Below are 25,931 nucleotides of genomic sequence, written 5' to 3'. Positions count from 1 at the left end.
CCTTTGGGACGTAGCCACTAGCTGCTAGTTCTATTTCTTGTTTCCATTCTTCCATATATATACAAAAAAAGAAGAAAAATGCAATTGCCATGTGTCGAATAATAAACTACTCTTCATTTATTGTGTGATAACATTGGTGAGATTTAACATGATTTATAAGGGCTGATTCCAGCTCTACTAAAAGTTGATACCAGTTCATATAAAACAAAAAAATTTCGGGAATCCTGACAATTGGATCGATGGACTGACATTAGCCCCTAACAGAGCTGATATCATCCCATATAAATCATGAGATTTAAGATCCGAGTTTTATCAAATAAGATCATGAGATTTTGTTCCATCAGTCCTACACAATCAGGGACAAAGCGACATTAAGACAAGCCTAAAGACTCTTGTCTAAACCCTACTTGCAAATAGGGATGGAGGCAGTGACTAAATGCAACCCACGTTGGGTTAAATGCAACCTAGATACCACTTTTGAAATTCTGATATGCTTTACTTTTAATAGTGACTAAATGCAACCTAAAAAAATCAAGTCAAATCCAACTCATAATCCAAAACAACAACCCAAAAATAACTAACCGATTTTCATGCCTTCTTCATTACGACAAGTTTATATTTAGTTTTTTTTTCCTTTTTTTCTTCTTCACTAATGAACTGTAAACCCTAGTCATAACTTATTCAATGAGTGATCCAAGTTTAGAAAATCTAGGACAAACCCTAGATGATTCGGAAGAAAATCTTTGCTGAACTGACACACAAAGTCGTTTTGTCCTAGTTGACTTGAAGAGCCTAGATTCGGCCAGGATGAAATTAATCATTGCCCCAATGGTCAGTTATAAATGACTGACCCTTTTATTACTTACCACCAATTGTTGATGTTTCAGCCATCCAAGTCTAGTCGACTGCGGATGAAAGCAGTCATCCAAGTCTGGGCGACTGCGGATGAAAGCAGTCATCCAAGTCTGGTTGACCCTATGTTTTTAGCTAATTTCTTTTACACTAATTGGTAGATGATGGCAATGCTTAAGTCAATCGTTTACGAGCGACCATAAGCTGCAATAGTCTATAATCGTTTACGAGGCATTTTGATTGATGCTTTCAATCGATTTTCTTGGCGAATGAGGAAGGATCATAACGAGTTAATTAATCATGGTGACTGAGAAGAAGGATTTGGGGGTTTTAACCTTTTCAGTTTTTCTTTTTTCTTTTTTTTGAGAGCATGAAAAGGGTTTAGGAGAAAGATGTTTTTTTGGGGTTCTCAGCTGATTCTTAAACTGAATTTCTCCTTGAAAAATAAGCTAGTAAAAAAAAATCAATGATGATGGTAACTTCTTCAGTCGTCTCTCTCTTTCTATCTCTAACAAAAAAGAAGAAAAATTAAGAGACTTAAATTGATTCAAATCGGTCAATGATAGGATCGTATATATCAAAACTGTTAAAAGTGATTTAGGTTGTATTTTAACAAATTACATTTTTATGTGGGTTGTCTTTAGTCAGGATTACATTTAACCCAAACGTGGATTGCATTTAGTCACTGCCGTATTTTTTTTAGTTAATTTTAACCTTATTGACTATGGTCTTTGTTTTGACCTCTCGGGCGAAACAATGAACAATTATTACACTCAACCATAATCAAACGCACTTTCCGTACCATTTAGTGGCCGTACCTAAATCTGCAGTCCTTTTTGAAATTTGAAATCCAATTTCCCTTTCCCGCTTGTAATTTCTCCAACTTCGTTCCGTCTTCTGAGAAATCCGAATCCCAAAAAAAAACCCTTCCTTTCAATCCGACTATGCTAACTGATCATCTACGATTTCAACCTCAGAAACCCTAAATCCCCTCTTCATCTCATGTTCTAGGGTTTCAATTTCTGATTTCTTCCACTAAGTAGAAGAAATTTAAGAAGAAAGAAATGTATTTCAAGGAGATATGTTTAGAAGGGTTTAAATCATATGCGACGAGAACAGTTGTGGCCGGATTTGATCCATTTTTTGTATGATTCTGATTTAGACTTTGGTGCCTGCTTGTTGATGTTTTTCCAGCATTCAAAAAGTATTGAAGATATTAAAAGATCTGTTGAGGTAATGGATTCCCCAGTTAGAAAGGCTGAAGATGGAGCTCCAGATCTCAAAAAGAGATTTAGTGACCTCTCTAAGAATTTAGAAGACTATGCGAAGGAGTACCAGGTAAGCATATGAATATACCCTGCTCTGTGTCAAGAGATTTTGTAGGTGCATACCTTTTAATTGAAGGCCGAGCTTTTCATCCTAAGAAATCAAATTCTGTTGACAGGGTGTACTAGCTGGTAAGAGCAGTGGGAATGAGGATAAGTGCATGGAAGAGCAGTTAGCTGATGCTAAAGCTGCTGTTGGTACAGCTGAAACCGAATTGAAACAGCTGAAAACAAAAATTTGTCACTGTGAGAAGGAGCTGGTTGAGAAAAGGAAGCAGTTGATGACAAAGGGTGCAGAAGCTGTTGCTGTAGAGAATGAACTTCGCAACTACAAATCAGATTTGGATAAAATTAAGACGGCTCTGGAATCCGTTTCCTACAATGAGGGTCAAATGGAAGCTTTGCAAAAGGTTTGGATCTTAACTGTATGGCTCAGACCAAATTTAAAGTTATTGTTCAAATAGTAGCACCTGAAATTTCCATTTATTTGCCATCAGGACCGGCAGTTAGAGTTGGAGGTGGTGCAAAAGTTGAGGGATGAGACTCGAATTCTGTCAGGTCAATCGGCAAGTGCTCATTTCACATACCGCGATCCAGTGAAGAATTTTGACAGGTCAAAGGTAAAGGGAATGGTTGCAAAACTTGTTAAAGTGAAGGATAGTTCCGTATTGACTGCCTTGGAGGTAAGATTTCTAATAGTCTTCACTGTTTTGTTTTAATTTGTAGTCTAATTTCAGTGACTTACCAATGCAGCGTAAAACTTATGGAATTTGATGATGCTTACCTTTGCAGGTTACAGCAGGAGGCAAATTATATAATGTTGTTGTGGACAATGAAGATACAGGTGCACAGCTAATAGACAAAGGCGGTCTTCGAAACAGAGTAACCATTGTACCTCTGAACAAAATCCAACACAATGTTCTTCACGCAGATGTTCAACGGGATGCTGTGAAAATGGTTAGTAAGGGAAACTTCTTTACGCATTTTCTTTGCTTCTTTGTACTTGAATAAAATTAGAAAACATGTCTTTTTTCCAGGTTGGTGATGGGAATGGAGAAATTGCACTGACTTTGGTTGTATATGATGAGGAAGTGAAGGTACAAAATCTGTTGTTATATTTGGGTATGTTACCAGGTCTAGTTTGTTATTGTAATTATTGGTTTTTGATCGCAGGCTGCAGTAGGACATGTGTTTGGTACAACCTTTATTTGTAAAACTAGTGATGCTGCGAAGGAGGTATACCTGTCACCAATGGATTTAAATTGCATTTGCCTCCCATGGGGTCACTAGTTTAAACTTGCTAGTCAATGATGCCTACTATGACTTATCACATCACATACCTTTATGCTGTTTAAAACTATCTGTACAGTTATTTTGTGGTCTACAAGTAATGACTGTAGGTAACTTCGTACACCTTTTGATCTGATGTTTCTGTTGGACAATTCTGTATAGGTGACTGAGAAATGTAAAATTTCATGTGTTACTCTTCAAGGCGATATATTTCGGCAAAATGGTCTTGTGACCGGTGGTCACCGCAAGTGGGTAGCTGCTCTACTTGCACATTATCGCTTTTTCTTCCTTTTCTGCGGATTTTTGTTCTTCCTTGAAAACTGCATGACATATTTTTATAGTAATTAAGCATTGGTTTTGAAGTATCTTTTCTAACTTCACCTCTTATTTCTGTAGGCAAGATCAGGAATTGCTAAGGATTCTTCATGCCTTGGCAGAATTAGAAACAAAGCTTTCGTTTCATGAGAAGAGACTGTTGGATATTGAAAACAAGATTGATTTTCTTTCTTCCTATTTTTTCTTCCACCGAGTCTAACAACTATATGTAACCAAAGTTCTCATGGAACCTCTTAATCAGTGTGTTGTACAACTCTATTGCCAAGATACATTCATGAGATTTTTAGCCCATTTTGTCACCATCACAGTTTTTCCGCTTTAATATTGCTTTTCGAATTATCAACTGTGTACACATATATCTCACTATCGGACACGTGTATACAGAAAGGTACGTGGAAAGCATGCAAGCCAAGACATCAAAACACGATGCGTCGCGAAGCACCAAATAAACCCCTAGGAGTTGCTTTATCTCATCCCCAGAAGAGGAGCTAAGATCAACGGTGGAGAGAAAGTCAGCTGACACGGACTGACAGGGGCAGAAGACACTTGTCTGACACGAGCAGACCCCTCAACCACCCGCATTAAACACTCTGAGCAGTGCACGTGTCGACCGACCTATGGAACGAGCGAAGATACCTCCGCGGGATCGAGGGGGAAACGCAGACCTCTGCGTGATGGACACAAGACACTAGAAGATAAGGTTCCAACGGTCTTCAGAGATGGGTCCCACATTCCTACCTTATAAATACCCAATCTCCACAAAGAGGGAGGGGGGGGGGGGGGGAAACATCAGGAGAGAGAGAGAGAGAGAGAGAGAGAGAGAATAGCAAAGGTAAGGAATCCCATAGTGGAGAGAAATATGTAAACCCAAAGTCATTCAACTATTCGTGTAACCGTGAATAATATAGTAGAACAACAAACCCCGTGGATGTAGGCCTTAGTGCTAAACCACGTAAACCTTGGTCTTATTTACATTTCAGCACTTTACATTCATTTAGTTCCGCATGCATTTGCTTATATATGTTGTTTTCCTTTTATATTTGTACCCCATGCATAATCGCTACGCACGGGGAAGTTGGAGGAGGCCATGATAAACCCGTGGGTTTTGAGCCAATGAACCCACATCAGGGTATCATCATCGTAATCTCTTTAGACTTTAACAATTGATTGTGGGCATTCGGACCCCGCGTAGTTCGTGTGTCCACAATCAATTGTTAAAGTCTAAAGAGATTACGATGATACCCGTAATCTCTTTAGACTTTACCTCCAGCACACGCTGTTGCGGGAAGCCATATTGATACCCGTCGGCAATAGCCATCATATCGGCAACAGAAGTAGGAGGCTCCGGCACGAGGGTAGCTGCGGGAACGGTCAACCTTTTTTCCCAGGCTTCAGACACCTGCGCCTCCGAAGACATCTCCATCATGCGACGGGTATACGCGGTTGATTCCTTTTCCCCAACAACCACAGGAGCAGGATGAGAGACAAACAGAAGATTCTTCTCCTTAAACCAACTCATGATGGCATCCTCACCCTCAGACATCGGCGACTGGGGAAGACTATCGGCGGGCGCGTCAACAACAGATTTTCCTTTGACCGACTCGACCCCCTCAGCATGAACGTTGGCACGTTCTCCCACGCCTACATGCACAGCAGGCTCCTCCGCACCAACACCTTCTACAGCAGCATCACCATTACCATCACCACCAAGAACATCCCAATCGTCATTAGGGGAAAGTAAAGAGAAGTCCTCGGGAAAATCGAGGGCTTCGTCAAAGAACTCCCCCGTGGAATACATCCGATCGAAAGAAAATTCTTGAGAAGTGGGGAGGGTATCCATGACATCACCAGCAGGGACGGAAACATCCTCGATGACAACATCATCCGCCACTACACCCTTGTTCCTTCCTCCATCACCGGCGGGACCAGCGAAGACCTCTTCTTCGGCATTGATAGGGGAGGTACCAGTACGTTCCTCCCCATCTGTAATCTCGTCCTCAGCAAACTCTTCGTTCACGGGACTAGTAACTTCTTCTTGGGCCTCAACCTCGCCCACCACCATAGTAGAAGACTGCTTCGGCCTAATCTTTTTCTTCTTCAATACCTGAAACCGACACCACAAAGGAATTATTCTTCCCGTCCGATGGAAGTTATAAAAACGAAACACAACTAGAATCTGCGTACCTGAGCAGCTGAGATATTCTTCGATGGGAGTATAGCACCGGAACTATCCTCCTCGTCTCCCTCTACGACATCCAGGGCATAAGGAAAATTTATGCCCGCAAAGTTCAGACGCCAGGGGCAGAAATCTCCATAGCGAGCGGGAGGAGATTCGCGCGGCTTACTATTCTCGGTTGGCCGCCATCCGCGGGAACCGGGAATCCAACCGTAAGCCCACGGACCAACTATCTCAATGACAGTGGCGTGCCACTCGTAGTCATGATCGCGCTTGATCCTTTCTCGCGCGGGGAAGAGTTTCCGACGATTGGACGCCTCCGTGCCAGGAACATACTTCAGCTTGGCATCGCTGACCTCATTTAACAGACGAATCTCGCCTCGAGGAGCAGGAAGATTCCGAAGGCTGACACTCCACGGCTTGCGATTCCTGCTATTGACGTAATCACCGAAGGAGTTATTGAAATTCTCAGGAGTGTACCATTCCTTCTCCAAGAGATTGGGGACGTAGCAGGTCATCGACGTTTCCCCCTTACTCCGCAGATAGCATTCCTTCAGGGCGCGGAGATAATTCCCCGATAATTGGGATACGGAACGGCTATGAGTATTTGTGGAAGAACCCTCACGACTAGCGAGCACGTCGTAGTAGAAGGAATCACCCGATTTGTACAACGGCAGCATCAGACCAGCCTCGAAGGCCCCAACCGTCGTTAACAAGTGAAATTCATCGAATTCGTACTTAGAGATCAGCTCATACGTAATATCATCCTCGGGGGCATAAAAACGAACCCCGAAGGCTTGGAGCTCATGCTTCTCCTTGAATATTTCAAGATCGATATGCTTGAAGGTTACTTTTCTCCTGCTAACAGAAACACTGCGTATCAAGGGAGCAGCCTCTTCCTCCTCGGCGGGGCCGGATGAACTAACAAACGCTTCAGACGCTTTTCTCTTCACGGGGGGATTCTTTGAAGATTCAGCCCTAGGAGCTACGCCCTTTGTATTCTTCCCTTTAAAAGTTGGAGAAGACCGTAGATGATGCTCGGGCACTAACGAACGTAAAGGAGGAACGTCAAAAGCAACAGCGCGGGGAGGAGCCTGCGTACTCCGAGTATCTTCACGAGGACGCCCCATTGAGTGATTAAAGACTCTCCTTGAACCAGACGGAATTATCGGAGGAATCTCTTCCCGAGAAGACGAGGCTCTCGCTCCGGAAGAAACTCGACTCCGACGAACATCATCTTGAGACTCTCGACGCTGAGGAGATCTCGACAACCTAGAATCAGGAGTCTCATAAGTAGGCCGCGGACGGTCAGACATGGCTGCGGAAAGAATAAAATCAAGAACAAGTTACACACAATAACCAAAAATCAAAAAACACATTCATAGCAATACAACCACGATAACATAGCAACCCTAAAATTAGGATACAATCTCAATACTCCACCCTCGAAGTAATGGCTGCCTTAATTTAAGATGAAGAACAGGGGCAAACTAGTATGCAAGCATCAGAAAAAGTTCTTCATCACAAACAAGGAACAACAATAGCAGAAAATTCACAAATCAACACGGCATAAAACAGTGAAATCAAGAAAAGAAAAACTCGCCGGCATAAAACAGTGAAATCAAGAAAAGAAAAACTCACCGGCAAAAACAACAAGTAGAAGAAACGAACAGGGGAAGATCCCAGGTGCAATAAAGACTGACAGAATTTAAGATCACAGGTGCAATGAAGACTGACAAAGAATTTAAGGTCACAGGTTTAATGAAGGCAGGCAGGAAATTTAAAGGAAGAATGAACTGAGAGAGTGTTTAGGAAGAATGAAATTAAATTTCCTCTCTATCCTTAAAATACCCGAAAGAAAAGAGGAAATTAAGGGAGAAATAGGAAAACGTGCCCGTTACATAAGCAGTTAATGCACGAATAAAAGACGTGCCCAAGTATCTAGGAGAAGTTATTAGGAGTGAGAAGAATGTGCGACGATAGTTTTTCTTCAAGGCACCCATTAGTCAGTTAAGCCTGAAGAAAAGGGGCAAATTGTGTACACATATATCTCACTATCGGACACGTGTATACAGAAAGGTACGTGGAAAGCATGCAAGCCAAGACATCAAAACACGATGCATCGCGAAGCACCAAATAAACCCCTAGGAGTTGCTTTATCTCATCCCCATAAGAGGAGCTAAGATCAACGGTGGAGAGAAAGTCAGCTGACACGGACTGACAGGGGCAGAAGACACTTGTCTGACACGAGCAGACCCCTCAACCACCCGCATTAAACACTCTGAGCAGTGCACGTGTCGACCGACCTATGGAACGAGCGAAGATACCTCCGCGGGATCGAGGGGGAAACACAGACCTCTGCGTGATGGACACAAGACACTAGAAGATAAGGTTCCAACGGTCTTCAGAGATGGGTCCCACATTCCTACCTTATAAATACCCAATCTCCACAAAGAGGGAGGGGGGGAAAAAACATCAGGAGAGAGAGAGAGAGAATAGCAAAGGTAAGGAATCCCATAGTGGAGAGAAATATGTAAACCCAAAGTCATTCAACTATTCGTGTAACCGTGAATAATATAGTAGAACAACAAACCCCGTGGATGTAGGCCTTAGTGCTGAACCACGTAAACCTTGGTCTTATTTACATTTCAGCACTTTACATTCATTTAGTTCCGCATGCATTTGCTTATATATGTTGTTTTCCTTTTATATTTGTACCCCATGCATAATCGCTACGCACGGGGAAGTTGGAGGAGGCCATGATAAACCCGTGGGTTTTGAGCCAATGAACCCACATCAGGGTATCATCATCGTAATCTCTTTAGACTTTAACAATTGATTGTGGGCATTCGGACCCCGGGTAGTTCGTGTGTCCACATCAACATTACATGGTTTGGTATTCTTGAACACTCAGAGTCAGAGGTTCTCAAAATGCAAGGACCTATCACTTTAAAAGTAGTTCTGCACTTCAATTCTTAATCCTGTGTTTTTCGTATACATAGTATTGTTTTTCACCGAGATAGTAGTTAGCTTCCAAATGTCCTGTTCTTGGGGGGTGTTAGTATGCAACGAAAATCCATAATCTTAAGCATTTTTTTTCCACAATTACTGTTCCTGGCTGCAGATTTCTTCAGAAAAAGTACGTGGACCTTAAATCTCGGTTGGAACTAAAGACTTATGAACTTTCACTGTTTTAAAGCAGAGCTGAGCAAAATGAGCATCACAAGGTTCTCATTTAAATTTTAAAAAATCGTTACTTCTGTTTAAATATTTTCAAATGAGATAATCCCGAGTCTTTATCGATTTACATCTGTAATGTAGCTAGCCGAATTAGTAAAAAAGATTGATCAGGAGCTTGATGAAGCAAAGCACAGCATAAAAGAGAAACAACTTTTGTATGACCAGTGTTTATCAACTGTGTCATTGCTCGGAAATTCTATCAAGGAACATACTAATAAACGGGAGAGCAGACTAAATGATTTAGACAAAAAGATCAAGGCAACAAAAGTTATGATGCAGTCATCTTCCAAGGACCTCAAGGTAAATGGTGTTTTTGTTTCAATTTATTCACTTTGCTGAACTTCGTTCTAAGTTGAATGACTTGACATTATCGGACAGTTGGTTTGAATGTGTCATTTTCTGGTAGGAATATGAAAATGAGATAGAGGCTTATTATGGAAAAGGAAGCTGTTATTCAATAGCATGCCTCACTGGAAAGTCAATTAGGTGATCTAGAGACTCAGATTAGCAGTTTGGTCACAGTATTTTACCGTGTCCATATGTCTATGGTCACGGTAATTCATTTTTTGGTAAACCGTGACTAAAGCCTGCGAGGCCAAAAGTCTAACATTTGGTCACGGTTACTTCCGTGGCTACATGTCAAGTCCACCGTGACCAAAACTTCAATGGTCACGTGTTTTTGTTGTACACCGTGACGAGTTGGCTCTTTAGTCACGGGATGCTGAAATACACCGTGACCAAAGTTGATCAATGGACATGAATTCCTTATTAAACCGTGACCAATATGTAATATTCAAACTATCTAAAATACTTGGATGTATAGGCACATCTTTATGCCTTGCAAAAAAGCAAGTGGAGCAACAGTGAAATAATCTTAATTAAAATTCTTAACATGACATTGAATCCGACAATATCTTACAAAATCAACATAGTTCACATTTATCTTGATTATGGATTCTACTAGAGTTGATAACAGCGACATATCAATATAATTAGCAAGTATCAAAACATATAAAAGCATTCGCATAGCAGAGTACGAAGCTCCAACAAAGTTTCGGAAGCACAACTGCACTTCCTTTGCGTGCCTAATCCAAGTCTTGTTTACTGAAGATGCATGTGAACACTCACACTGCAAGAGCTCCTCCAAACTCTGCGTCTAGGATGTCCCTTGGCTGCAAAAGATAAAAGTAAAACAAATTTATTAGTAAAGATACAACACACGATCTTATCTTACATAATTCACATTGTGTTAGTGCCAGAGACATCCGAACACCAAAAATAAAAAATAGGGAAATAACAGAAAAATATCCTTAATTTATATTGCAATCAAACAATTTATACAGAACGTGCAAGTTTTTAGTCTCAAGTCACAAAGTAAGACTCTGAAAGTATTTTTGGAGCTTTATGTTCCTCCATTATTCCAAGTGCCACAACTTCCCATCTACAAATGAAGTCAGGTGATTATCCTGTGAGATGGCGGAAAAGCATTTGAAGATCAACCTAGAAAAAAAAGGAAATATCTAGCAGGAAAATAGAGACCAGATTTCCAGTACAACACAAAACGAAACTGATGAGCAGAATCTCTTCATGTCGACAAAAACAAGAAGAAAACTTGCTTTAAAAAGAAAACTCTCAATTTTTCATTTTTCATATCTTTCTCGTCATTAGGCAGTGGAGTTTTGTGTTTCTGGTTCACTGTACTTCTAAGGTTCTAGTAGGGATATATATATACCTAGTTCATGCCCCACTTCCAAATTGCCAGTTCCAAGTGCTTGCTACATCTTTGTTTACAGGATTATTGACAATCAGTAGCTTGATCATTTCCTGAAACTCCTGAAATCCAAAATGAAGTAATAAAGGATGAGATAGAGAAAGCCAAACAGACATATAATAATTACCCTAAGAGAGAGACAGGGAGTATAGTTTTTTTCACTGGAAGTCGTTAGAAGCAGGACAGGAAGATATAGTATCACCAAGCAACTGCTTTATCAGTTTAACAAGCAGGCTAATATCTGCATTTCTAGCTTCACACGCAGGGTAACAACTCCTTTTTTTTGGCTCCAAGTGGGAATCTATCAACTGATATACTGTGTCAGAGAATACATATTAGTAAGGCTCAACAATGGGATACTAGTCTAACATCAGAAAACTCGGTAGGATTATATTATTAAGGCTTCATGTTCGCTTGATTTAGTGACGTAACCAGCTAGTCGAGAACTGCACGTTCAATACATGGGATCACCTGTAACAATTATTTTCTTTGGTTAATTTTAATCATTTAATTTTAGTGAGCATCCACATGAAAGATATCACCCTTCGGCAGAAAAATCATATAAATTGCATACAAACTTGTATTGAGGTTGAATGGTGGATGAGTGTATAATTGTTTCTTCCAGAGTGTAAATTGTTAGAGTCTTACATAAAGCTATTGGAAACTGTTATTCATAGAAGTTGAAATAAACCAAAGCAAACTATTGCTTGATATAGAATCATAGTAAATCAACTTACTGGCAATATGGGGCCCTGAGAACAAATTACAGATTGCATCTCAGATGTCTCGTAAACGGCTTCTTCTTTTTTGCCAAGAGACACCAGTCGTGCATAACATTTTACATGACAAAGAAACAGGAAAGGGTAACCATTAAATCCCACACCCGGAAGACTAAAGAAATGGAGAAAAAAGTAAGCTGACAAACAAACCTGTCAGAATGAACTAAGTTTTAAGGTTATCTTCATCAACAATGCCATAGTTCTTTGAAATCTTTCGATTTGGTTGTGGCCCGCATCCACGAAATAAAAAAAACTTCACACACCAGATATAATATCGTACAATAACTATTTAAAGCAAAACTGGCCACAATAAAGGCAGAACTGAGTGAGCTTGTGAAAAGACATAACATACCGCATAATAATGAACTCTCTGTTTCATTAACAAGTTACAGAACTAGTTCACAAACCTTTGCAGTTCAACCTAAAACATACTCAACATGTACGAAAGGGATTTACAGTCCATAAAACTTGCATCAATTGCCCTAGATTCGGTATTATGCATCCAAGTTTTCAGATAATTCAGATAAAAATATTGTGTATGATAAGTGGATGAAAGACATGCAGGAGAAAAGTAATCACATGACTTAAAAATCAGTACAATACATCCCACAGAACCTACAATGATATTGAATATCTCAGTTGAGGAGACTACAAGTTACCTGCAATTGAACCACATATAACTGAACCACAAAAAAAAAACAGAGCTCTAAAATATCATATTGAAAGACATCGGTAGATATATATACAAGTAATGCTGCGAAATCAAATCAAAGACACATTAGGTTAAGGATATCGAATACATTGAATCAAGCACCAAGGAAGAAGGAGACCAATCTCAGGAAGGGGAGTTCGAATTTCTGAACAGCCTTATAAGTGCAAGAATCTAGTGCCAACTGGATTAGTTGCCATTATGATCTTTGGGTTCACTGTCAAAGAAAACATAGAAAACCAGTTCATCTTTAAAATAGGTATCAACACAATATAAGATGCCAAGGAAGAAACTAACTTACCGTTCACATAAAGGGAAAAGGAATGCATCTCCCACACTCTAGCAATGCTTGTTGGTCGACTTAAGGGGGACCTTCTATATGGTCACTTGAGATGCAATTGTCAGTCACGCAATTGGTCTCAATTTTGCAAAAAAAATTCAATTTCATCACAATTGGAAGCCAAATGATCATTCTTTTTATTCTTAGGGTTCCTATTTCTAAATTCAAACACAATCAAAATTGGAAAAATAATGTGCCATTGTCTCAATCAAGAAAACCCTAAAATATAAAGAATCACATTCAACACACTATTACATCTATTGACCAAAAGCGAGTCCAAAATTTAACGAATTCAAAGTCTTACCAGAAAAAACCCAAGCTGCTTGAACTTAATCGAAAATCAGTTTCACCATGAAATAGCAAAACGCGTTGTTCACTGAGTACTCCTCTAATTTTGAACCATAAAATTTGTCTGAACTATGTAATTCTGATCCCACAGAAACATTGACTGACTGATTGGACCTCCGATTCAAACTCCATTGGAATAGGAAACCATATCGAGTAAGATCTCCCTAAAAACATTGATTGACAGATAAAATAAGTTCTTTATTTGGGGAACGACAAGGAGAAGAAGTAGAGGAATGATTGCTCTAAAACATAAGAAGGTGCACGGAGTTGGAGTAGATCGTGTGAGACTAGGAGTGTCCGGGAGTGTAGAAAGTGGGCTAAGAAAACAAAGCAGTTCTAACTTCTAATCGTGTTTAGAAAAAGATGTAAACTAGACACGCGCCGAGTGTTCCCGTATCTAAAGAGATATGAAATGGTTACGGACACATATTTGGCCGGGACAAGCAACACTTTAGTCCCGTTTATAGATACAACCGTGACAAGGTCAACCGTGACCAAAGACCATAGTTGTACTAGTGAAGAAAAGAAGACGCAGGAAAAGATTAGGGTAAACGCCCGTGAAACACGTGGGCTCTACGTGGTGGAATCGGTGTTCGCCTGCGCCACACGTGGTAAATACGTCTGTGTGTGTGAAGCTTATGGAGATTATATCAACGCGCGGAAGTTGGACAAAAATTATATCAACGCCTGACTAAGGCGTTGATCCATCCATTCGCCTGTGCCCTTTAAATCTCCACACGTGGTGTTTACGTGTGTTACACCAGACGTTGATTATACTAACGCCTGAACGAGGCGTTGATTTACCCGTTCGTCCAAACAAGCGTTGATTATACCTACGTCCCTTCTACGAGCGTGAACTATATGTATGCCCCATTACCAACGCCCCACAACCAGCGGAAACTATATCTACGCCTATTCGAGACGAACATTATATATCTCCACAGGCAAGCGTAGATTATAAATTGGCTCGACTAAATATCCTTCTTTGCCTTAGCGTCACCCTCCAGACTAAACTCAAATTTGATCGTTTGTTTTGGTCTTTGATCTTCGGTTATAATCGTACCACTGTGGATGCTCTATGGTTTTTTCATGGTTCCTCTGAGCAACCACAGTGGGCGACTGAAACCATATATTTGGTCAAGAAAACAATCACAGTGGAGCGGACTAAAGATCAAATACCAGACTATAACCAAAAACCAAAATATATTTGGTCTTTAGTTTGGTTTTGGTCGAGAGGAGTTTTAAACTACGGCAATCGTTAGACGCAACTCTTAATTGCGTTTGGAGCGGGGCGGATTTTAAAATGTCGTCTGGGAGTGAGGCAGTTCTACAAGTTTGCGCCAACGTGAAACGTAATTTCAAAGTATGTTTGTCGGGACGTTATTTCAAATTACGTCTTATTAAGAGATGAACAATTAAGTTGCGCCTGTATCAGGCGTAATTTTCAGTCTCGTCTTATCAGGCCTGATTTGAAACTTCGTCCAATTTACGACGTAACTATTACTTACGCCAGTAAATCGGGCGCTATTTCTAACTACGTTTCACCAGGCGTATTTTGAAGTTACGCCATAATTTGATTTTTCACCAGGCGTAGTATTCAAGTACGCCAGTTGTAACCAGGCGTAATACATAAGTACGCCTTATAATGGGACGTATTTGTAATCTACGTCCCACCAGCTGATCGACCATTTTGTTTTATTTTTTAATGAAAAATTCAATTTTTTTTTTGAAATTATACCGTTAAGAATTTGGAACGTCGGAAATTTTGGAACGTTGCCCATTTTAGACCGTTGGAAACAAAAGCTAATGCGCTGTATATTTATAAATACAGACAAGTTATTCAATCTATCTCTCAATTGAAAACAGAGTCATTATCTATCACTTGAAAAACACAGTCATCGTATTGTCTTTCAAATCAGTTTAAGAGTTTTTTCATTTTAGAAAAACAGAGTTTTCGTATTATCTTTCAAATCAGTTTAAGAGTTTTTTCATTTTAGAATGGCATCAAGAATTCCTCGAAGTCCAAACTTTTCAACAATCGAAGATTTAACGATGTGTAAAATTCATTTATCAATATCTCAAGACGCCAGTGTTGGAACTGATCAATGTGAAATGGAATTATGGAGTCGCATCAAACATGATATTGAACAATTATTACCTAAGAAGCCGAAGCGGCCTTGGACCTCATGGCATAAACGATTTCAGGGAATAAGCAAAGATGTGGTGTTGTTCTCTGCAAAAGAGGGTGAAATAGAAAATGAACATCATACTGGATGGGGTCCTGAAAGGGCGGTAAGTTTTTTGCATTTTTTTAACACTTATTTTGTATTGTTTACTAGCAATGAACTAAACTGTTAGTTAAAACAATAATAGCTCGAAAAAGCAAGGTTGCGGTTCAAGGATTGTAATGGTGGGAAGTCATTTAAGCACGAAGAGTGCTCACAAATATGTTGGAAAATATAAAATATAATCGACGATCAACATTTGTGTTCGATACAACGCACGATGAGGAAAATGATGACAATGACGAAGAGGATGGGGCAGGACATCATCAAACAAATCAAGCCGAGTCCGGTAATGATAGTGAGATAGGAGACATAGAGAAAAGACAACGCAAGTATTTGGGAAAAAAAGAAGCGAAACGACTAAAGAAAACAGGGAGAGAAAAATTAACTTCCCAAGAGGAAATGATGGGACAACTTATTCGAGAACAACAAAATTTCAATTCCCATTATGAAGCACAATCTAAATTCAAGATGGAACAAAGAGCAGCCGAGTTTGCAGCAAAATAAGTTGAGTTTGCGGCAAAACAAGCTAAGGAAGAGGCAAATGATGATTTTCGCATCATTATGCAGGATATCGATAAATTGGATCCCGTACAAAGAGAGTACTTTGAACTTCGAGGGGCATACATTGTGTGGAAAAAAGAAACCAAATGTAGAGCATAGGCGTATTAGTCCAGACCTTAATTGTTATGTTTAATAGAATTAGTATTTTAATTGTGTTTTAATAGTAATTATTTTTTTGGCGTTCATTATGTAACTTTTGGATTTTAATATTACTTTCGTTGGATTGAATTAACATTAAACTACTTACCAATAATTAATTAAAATGGAAATGATGAGTACATAAAGAATAGATAATACATTTAAAGTAAAAATAAAAAGTAAATGGCAGACATAAAGTTTAATAAAAACAAATCATGTAGTTATACCTATCCTTGTGCCCAAATTTTAACTATCCCCATATTCAGATCATATGTGTTCGATCAAGTCATTCGCAAGTTAATATGCGTTTGTTTGTTACGCATTGCACGACTACGTTGCTCAGATCTAATTTGGAAAAGTGCTTCACTATTAATTTTCTTTCGATATAGCAACTGGTGCTGGGTTCCTGCGCTGTTCATATACATGTGGCTGATGTAGTTTTGAAGTGGTAAGAAAAGGATTCGATTCTCGGACTCTTTTTGAAGATTTGGTTTAAGATTCACTAAAAAAAATACTAAGACAAACTAATTAAAATTGATTTTGGTTATCAAGGAGAGAAGATTCTAGGATTTTGGATTCCACTACTTCCAATATTGTAAACTCAATAACAATTCTTTGACAAATACTCATATTCTACTCAAAACAGTTTCGAACCCAATCTCAGGTTTTGGAAGATATAACAATACAAGCTTTTTTTATGACTTTAGTCGCTATTCTTAGGCCTATTTCTCCTTCGCTTATAAAATAACGGTAAACACTACCCAAAACAGTTTTTGCGAAGCATACAAAGAAGAGAGAATTTTTAATCAATTAAAAACACAAAATTGGAGTATTTATTGTCAAAGAAAATAATTACTAGAATTTACATATCGAAAATAACTTCTTCCAAAACCCTAGAAAATAAATTTAGCTACTCATGGATCGAAAGTTGGAGAAAATTTCATTAATCATTGTATTCAAAAAGAATTAATATAGCTTACAACGATTGTCAGTCGCTAAAGACCTCCAGCGACCAAGCAATACAGTTGCCAAATCTCTTTTCTAACTGATGTAAACGATAGATGATAGGTGCTGTTGAAATAAGACTGCTTCTGCGACTGTTTGTGAGGGTCTAATGTTCTTCTTCTTCTTTGCAGCAGCAGGTGCGATTTTTCTGCAGCTTCAATTTCTCGATTTCTAGCCTATACTTTCTCCCCAAAATCTCCGTCTCCCTTGCTCGACTTCCCAGCAGCTCTTTTTATACCTACAACAACCCTAAAACTCAGTTTAATTTCCATAAATCAACCCAAAAGTCACGGACTTTTCTTCCCTGCCAAGCTCCAAGAATTTCTTCCCAAGTCTTCTTACGCGTCATTGATTGAATCGTAGTTGTTCAAAACTCTCTTTGTGATTGAATCAAATCTCACAGAAGAGATTCTTTCCTCTTCTTCACGTTTCTTTCCATAAATCAACCCAGAGAAACCGAGTATCTCTTTCTTTCCTGTTTTACATCAACCCGATCATTCAGCCCATTTTAGTTGGATTAAAGAGATATACCAGACCTGTTTAGCTACATCAAGCCCAGTCCAACAAAAACTAGTGATTAATTCTATCCTAGACACGTCCAAATTTCAAATCCAAACTCTGGTTCATGAAGAACATTTTTCCCGCCAAATTTTAGTGAGCTCTGATTTCCATTTTGCCGATTATCCAGCCAATTCTGGTCGAACCAAAGACCATTACCATCCCTGTTTTGACCATAAGAACAAACCCAATTAATATCAGAGCTTTAGTGTCGCCACAGCTTGCCTAAAATGCAAACCCTAAATCTGTTATTCAGTTTCCCGTCAAATTTCAAATTTCAAATGAAGAAGATGAACTCCCCTTATCCAACTGTGGTGTCCCCTTAGTAATTGGGGTACATTTAGCAATTCCAGGGGTGCGAATAACAATTTGTGGGGTACAAAGATGACTTTTGGGCTGTATATAGTGAAAAACTCCTGGATGACTTTATCAACTCCTCTGAGACATTTTTGGGGGTTCCTTTAACACTTTTCTAGGTGTTTTAGTAGTTTCTCGAGCCTCCATCTCTTACCTCTCGTATTCACTTCTTTTCTTCAATTTTTATACATCACTAGGTTGCCATACTTTTCAGACATAACTTGCAACACTAAAGCCGACATGTCTTTCAGCTAGAGATGAAGAAACGAAAGTAAATATTGAGAAATAAGTCTTCTTCAACAGCAGTTTCACATGAAATGACACTTTAGCCCTTTTAGTTGACGTTTCTTCCTCTTTTTCTCCAAAATACCTACAACTCAAAATTAAACATAAAATACATAATTTACAAGAAAACTTACCCAAGAAAGCATAAAAAATTATCAAGGTGTTTTAGACACCTATCAAATTCCCCCACACTTAGACTTTGCTAGTCCTCGAGCAAATCAAATTATAACATACAACTCCATCTCGTTGATGATACGGTCACACTTAGCAAGTATATTCCACAAATCAAATTATAACATGCAAATCAGACTATAACATGCAATAATCCTTTAAACCCCTAGGTGGCCCTAGTGACCGAGTTATAGTCTCGGGAGGGCTTACAAGAGATATACCCACAAAACCTTTATATTCCAGACCCTAGCTATCTATGCAGAACCTTGGAGGGAACTAAAAATTCTCCGTGGTTGGCATACACTCATTGACTGCAGGAGGAAGTAACCTGATGCGAAATTTCAATTGTTGTACACGAGTTTGCACTCAAGCATACTAAAATTCATAATAAGTGACAGAGCTCTACTCAGATAGTTTCTGGACATCATAACCGGATTCAACCAATCACATGGATAGATTAAGAGATGGATAGAGAAAAACGTAGATGGTTTTGATGTTAACTAAAGTGAACGGTGTTTCCCATATCTGTCTGAAGGCCACTGCCAAAATGAACCTATCCTATTGGACTGAGATATCAGTCTGACTAATATCAACACGACTGGCATATACAAGGGAACCAGTGGTCGATAACCCTAAATCTAGGTCAACACAACTGGCATATACAAGGGTACTATTGGTCGACTTTATTGAATTTTATTCCGGTTGGTCTGATGGTCAGGTCTCAATTTCTTTGTCTTTTTTTTTTTTTTGATTTCAATCACTCTATTTCACCCTAGAAGTGGTAACAACCTGATCACTTAGAGAAACATACTTAAAAAGAAAACAAAAAAAAACAGAAGTGAAAAGGATTCAATGAGATATGGCGAAACTACCATGTTTTTCTAACACATGAGCTCTGTGCTTTTATGAATAGACTCTTTAGAAGTTACCATCTAATCAGATTGATTCCTCAACTCCTACAACCAAGATGCTTCCATCCACTTAGATTAGTTAGTGCCATCCTTAATAGGCATAAATTTCGAGGCTCTAGAGATTATTATATATATATTTATTTATTATTTATTAAAAACTAACTCAAAGTTTTCCCTCACCCCCAAACTTAAATCTAACATTGTCCTCAATATTTCAAATTAAAGTGCAATACCAAAAATATAAGTAACAAGAGGAACTATTAAAGAGAGAAGTCGGAAAGATAATACATGGATGAAGCGTAGCAATCCTTCCATGAGGAGCAAGAAAAATAGAACACAAACAAACTAATGTACAACATGTTCCTTCATAGAGAACTTACCATCACAATGTGTGGGTTGCCTCCCAATTAGCGCTAAGTTTAGTGTCTTCGGCCAGACGCAGTTACCCGTTAAAATCAATCCTGGTAGACATGATCTCTCAGCTCCGAGTCTTCTATGGATTAACCTTGAAACGTTGACCATTAACCTTGAAAGTTTCTCCGTTCTTAGGATTTTCAACTTCAACTGCACCATGAGGAAATTTTTTTTTGACAAAGTATGGTCCGGACCACCGAGATCTCAATTTACCAGGAAATAAATGTAAACGAGAATTGTAAAGAAGAACCTTTTGACCTGGTTCAAATGTCTTCCGAATAATCGATTTATCATGAAATATTTTGGTTTTCTCCTTGTAAATTTTCGGACTCTGGTAAGAATCATTACGAATTTCTTCTAACTCATTCAGTTGCAGTCTACGGTTATCACCAGCATTGGATAGTTAAAAGTTTAGCTGTTTAATGGCCCAATAAGCTCGGTGTTCAAATTCTACAGGCAAGTGGTAGGATTTCCCGAAGATAAGTCTATATGGAGACATCCCAAGTGGAGTCTTAAAAGCGGTTCGGTAAGCCCACAATGCTTCTACTAAGAGCAGAGACCAATCCTTTCGGGTAGGATTTACGGTCTTTTCTAAAATCTGTTTAATCTTCCTATTAGACACTTCAACTTGGCCACAAGTTTGTGGGTGGTAAGATGTAGAAACCTTATGGGTAATGGAGTATTTCTTCATGAGCGTCTCAAAGGACCGATTACAATAATGGGAACCTCCATCACTAATGATTGCTTTAGGCATACCAAATCGAGAGAAAATATTGTCTCTAACAAACTTGATCACAACATGGCGATCATTTGTCTTGATATCGATTGCTTAGACCCAGTCAGACACATAGTCAACAACTAATAAGATGTAAAAGTTTCCATAAGAATTAACAGAAGGACCCATAAAATCTATACCCGACACATCAAATATTTCTATTATTAGTATATGACTAAGTGGCATCATATTATGTCGGGTCATCTTACCTAACTTTTGGCACCTATCACAACTTTGAAAAAATAGGTGGGAGTCCTTAAACAGTGTTAGCCAATAAAGACCGGATTGCAACACCTTCGCAGCTGTTTTCTTAGAACTAAAGTGATCCCCACAAGCTCCAGAATGACAAAAAGTCAGGACACTGGAGATTTCGTTGTCAGGAATACAACGACGGATGATCTGATCAGGGAAATATTTGAATAAGTACGGATCATCCCAGAAAAAATATTTTACCTCAAACAAGAATTTAGCTTTATCCTGTTTAGACCAATGGTCGGGCATTTGACCAGTTACCAAATAATTGACAATATCAACAAACCAAGGTAACACAGAGATGGAAAATAACTGTTCATCATGGAACGTGTGATCGGTCTCTCATCATCTCTAGTCTCATCATGGATACGGGATAAATGTCCAGCTACTACATTTTCAGACCCTTTCTTATCACGAATATATAGAGTAAATTCTTGGAATAACAATACCTATCTAATCAGCCATGGTTTTGCGTCCTTCTTTGAAAGGAGATATTTGAGTGCGGCATGATCAGAATAAACTATGACCTTAAACCCTAGGAGATATGATCTAAATTTCTCCAAAGCAAAAACGATGGCTAACATTTCTTTCTCAGTGGTTGTGTAGTTCAACTAGGCATCGTTTAGGGTCTTACTAGCATAATAAATCACACTAGGTGCTTTATCACGTTGTTGTCCAAGGACAGCACCAACCACATAATCGGACGCATCACACATGAGTTCAAATGGGAGGTTCCAATCGGGTGGTTGGATGATAGGGGTAGAAGTCAATAATAATTTAAGCTTTTCAAAAGCTGAAACACAGGCTTCATCAAACACAAAGGCAATATCTTTAGCAAGTAAGTTCGACAGAGGTAAGCCAATCTTGCTAAAATCTTTGATGAAACGACGATAAAATCCAGCATGTCCAAGGAAAGATCTAACATCTGTTACATTCTTAGGTGGTCTTAATTTTGAAATTAGGTCAACCTTGGCTCTATCAACTTCTATTCCCTTAGAGGACACCACATGTCCTAACATTATTCCATATTTAACCATAAAATGACACTTTCCCAATTAAGGACTAAGTTCTTTTATTTATGACGTTCTAGAACTAGTGTAAGGTGGTGCAAGCATTCATCGAACGAGGAACCAAAAACCGAAAAATCTTCCATAAAGACCTCGAGAAATCGCTCGACCATATCCGAAAAGATACTTAACATGTAACGTTGGAATGTTGTGAGTGCATTGCACAACCCAAAAGGAATACTACTGTAAGAAAAAGTACCAAATGGACATGTGAAGGTTGTTTTCTCTTGGTTCTCCGGTGCTATAGGGATTTGGTTATAACCAGAATATCCATCTAGGAAACAATAATGGTTGTTTCCAGCTAATCTTTCTAACATCTGGTCGATGAATGGTAGAGGAAAGTGGTCTTTTCTAGAGGCTGAGTTCAGCTTACGGTAATCTATACATACTCTCCACCCGGTGGTAACAAGGGTAGGTATCAATTCATTGTTCTTATTCGCAACTAATGTAACCCCAAAATTCTTTGGGACAACCTGGACAAGACTGACCCATTTACTATCAGATATGGGGTAGATAATACCCGCATGTAACAACTTGAGCACCTCTGTGCGGACAACTTCCTTCATATTAGGATTCAAACGTCTCTGCATTTCTCTTGAGGTTTTGGCACCTTCTTCTAGGTAGATGTGGTGCATACAATCAGTAGGACTAATTCCTTTCAAGTCTGCTATGGTCCACCCTATTGCAGTCTTGTACTCTCGAAGAACACTAACTAGTCTACTTTCCTGATCGGACTCTAAGTCAGAGGAAATTATGGCATGAAGAGTATTTTTATTACCAAGAAATACATATTTCAATGTATCTGGTAGCGACTTTAGTTCAAGGGTGGGTGCCTTAACTGATGGTGGGAGGGGTTTATCTATGGTCGGTGGAAGAGGTTCTGGTTTAGGTAGACATTTTCCATAATTCATTACTGTTGCAGAATCTAATAACGCATTAACCTCTTCGAAATGTTTATCCTCATCATAATAGAGAATCAATCATGCATATGGACTCATAGTGTTCAGGGTCCGGTGGGGCTTGTAATCCCTTAAAAACGTTCACCGAGATTTTCTGATTCCCAAAGGAAAATTCTACTAGGCCAGTTTGACAATGTATGACTGCGTTTGCAGTGGTTAGGAAATGGACGACCTATGATGATTGGGATATTGATATCTTGACTAGAGATGGGTTGAGTGTCTAAAATCACAAAGTCAACTGGATTGATAAAGTTTTCTACCTGAACCAAAACGTCCTCAATAATTCCACGTGGGATTTTGACTGACCTATCGGCTAACTGCAGTGTTATCCTAGTTGGTTTCATATCCCCTAGTCCAAGTTGTTCATATACCGAGAATGGCACTAGCCCCAAGATCTAATAGAGCACTGTCTATCGATTGTTTTCCTATAACACATGTCACAGTATGACAACCAGGATCTTTAAATTTCACTGGGTACTTTTGTGATATTATGGAACTAACTTGTTGTGTCAAAAATGCCTTTTTATGGACACTCGCATCTCTTTTGACAGTGCACATCTCTTTTAGGAACTTAGCCATAGAAGGTACATGTTTAATTGCATCTAACAAGGGCAGGTTGACCTTAACTTGCTTAAAGATATCTAGGATTTCAGCATGTGTACTAGGCTTTTTCTTAGCGAGTCTTTGAGGAAATGGTGTAGGTGGTATGTATACTCTCTCGGGGGTAGTTTCCTCACATGGACTCTTGGCACTCTCTGGATCATTAAGCTCTTTGGACGAAGTTTGGTCAACTTCAATCTCATTTTCAGTTGGACTACTATCCTTGGGTGGTTCTACCGAGTTCTCTAGAGTTTAACCACTCCTAAGGGTGATAACTGCTTTGACATGCTCATTGTGGTTAGAACTACCTGATCGATTACCCTGGTTAAATACTTTAGGGTTTGGAGTCGTTTGGGTAGGAAATGTCCCGTCCTCCCTATCATTTAACCAGATTGAAAGTTGACTTATCTGAGTCTCTAAGTTGGCTATAGCTCAGTCGCTATTTTGTTGGTTACGCTGACTCAACAAGATTAAATCCTCGAATATTTGGTTACTCTGGACAACACTTTAGGACAAAAGTTTCATAGATTCCTCTAAAGTCATCATCTTAGGATCAACTCGGTTTGGTACTTGTACTTCTGTTTGGTTCCTATGAAAACCTGGTTGTGGGTTGCCAGATGGGCCACCCTGATGGGTACCTTTAGACCACGAGAAATTAGGGTTATGTCTCCAACCAGGGTTATAGGTATTAGAGTATGGGTCAAATTTGGGTCGACCCTCATATTTAGAGTGCATACCTCCATGTAAGACACTAACTTGGTCATGTGATTGTTCTTTAGGGTAAAATAGGGGACAATGAGGTCTAATATGAGTTCGATCACCACAAATGGTACATGGATAGGTTCTGGGCTCACTGTTACAGCTCATAGTATGGTTTGACCCTTGTCTCATCTCTAAGGCCTCTAGACGCCTAAGGATATCAGACCCATTATCAACTCTATTGAATCTATGGATAGGGTTCCTAGTTATTTCAGGCTACCTCATTGAAGCCCATTGACGAGTATTTTCATCTAACTCTATGAACTCGTCAAAACATTCATCTGGGTCTTGATGGGTAAATTCTCCACCACTAATTGTTTCTACCTGCACTCGGGTTTCACTATCAAGGCCCTCATATAAGATTTGGGCCATGTGGGATTTTATCAAAGCCATGGTGCGGGCATTGGTATAACAATCATTAAACCTTTCTACATATTCGTGTAGGTGTTCACCTAATTTTTGCTTAAAGGTTTGGATAGACTGTCGAACAACAACAGTCTTATGGTGTGGGTAGAATTTTTTAACAAAAGCCTCTACAAGTCCATCCCAGGTAGTGATTGTTTTATAAGGAATGATATGATACCACTCACCGGCTCTCTCTTCTAGGGAAAATGGAAACAAACGCAACCTAACATCGTCTTTGTTGACATTTGGGTAACTCATGGTGTCACAAATCATCTCAAAGTCCCGGATATGGGTATACGGGTTCTCATTCTCTATCCCCCTAAACTTCCGTTGCATGCCAAATGTCCCAGGTTTAATATCAAACTTAACGGTAATGGCTGGTAAAACAACCCCAGGTTCACGCATCACTCTAGATGGGTTCAAACGATCCCTAAGGGTTTTAACTGGGACCTCATCATCCTTTATTTCATCATTTTCATTAACCATTTCGGAAAAAAATAGAAATACCTCCTAAATCAGTGTAACGGGTCGGACTCAAATTAAAAAGGTCGTTTTCCACAAGTCTATCTCCTACCCGTTTCCAACGTAGAATACACAAGAAAGAATACTAGTGAAGCAAGAAAATCGTGCACATGCAAATGCTGGGGTTCACTAATTTAGGTAAGCTAGGGTTACCTACAACAAAAATATACCTACAGTCAAAGACTGGTCACAGGTACTGGCCTGAGGTTTGTGGTGTTTCGGATGATAACGCCCAGAGGGTTCACCGTACTAAACCACGCGTGTTCCTAAAATGGTGCCAGACGAAATGCAATTGGTGTTTGCGTGTTTTTTTTTCAAAAATAAAATAAAATAGATATACAAAAAAAAAACCTAAAAAAAACCTAAAAAAAAAATTAATAAAATTTTGGGTTTTGTTACTTACCTATTTTGGTAGGTAATTCCACGATAAATATAGAATATTACCTGCACAACAAAAACAACAAAAATACCCAAGTAAAATCAAATAAAATAAAATAAAACAAAAACTAAAGTAAAAAGAAAAAGAAAATAAAATTAAAAATCTAAAACCTAACCTAAAGGAAAGTCCACGTCGGCGGCGCCAAAAACTGATGTAGTTTTGAAGTGGTAAGAAAAGGATTCGATTCTCGGACTCTTTTCGAAGATTTGGTTTAAGATTGACTAAAAAAAATAATAAGACAAACTAATTAAAATTGATTTTTGGTTATCAAGGAGAGAAGATTCTAGGGTTTTGGATTC

General features: G+C 39.0%; 1 long non-coding RNA gene and 1 pseudogene across 1 annotated transcript; one reads left to right on the top strand and one right to left on the bottom strand.

Annotated features, from left to right (window-relative positions):
- The first annotated feature begins 842 nt into the window (after nucleotides 1-842).
- On the top strand, nucleotides 843-9,803 carry LOC113328888 (annotated as a pseudogene).
- An 826-nt stretch (nucleotides 9,804-10,629) lies between these two features.
- On the bottom strand, nucleotides 10,630-11,777 carry LOC113328899. Its single transcript, XR_003349597.1, has 3 exons — nucleotides 11,728-11,777; nucleotides 10,952-11,052; nucleotides 10,630-10,660 (listed from the first exon to the last, which is right to left on the bottom strand). It is a non-coding gene; the product is annotated as an uncharacterized LOC113328899 (long non-coding RNA).
- Between the last annotated feature and the right edge of the window lie 14,154 nt (nucleotides 11,778-25,931).

Source organism: Papaver somniferum, unplaced genomic scaffold (assembly GCF_003573695.1).
Source record: "Papaver somniferum cultivar HN1 unplaced genomic scaffold, ASM357369v1 unplaced-scaffold_114, whole genome shotgun sequence".
NCBI lineage: Eukaryota > Viridiplantae > Streptophyta > Magnoliopsida > Ranunculales > Papaveraceae > Papaver > Papaver somniferum.
This window is presented reverse-complemented; position numbering and strand designations above follow the sequence as displayed.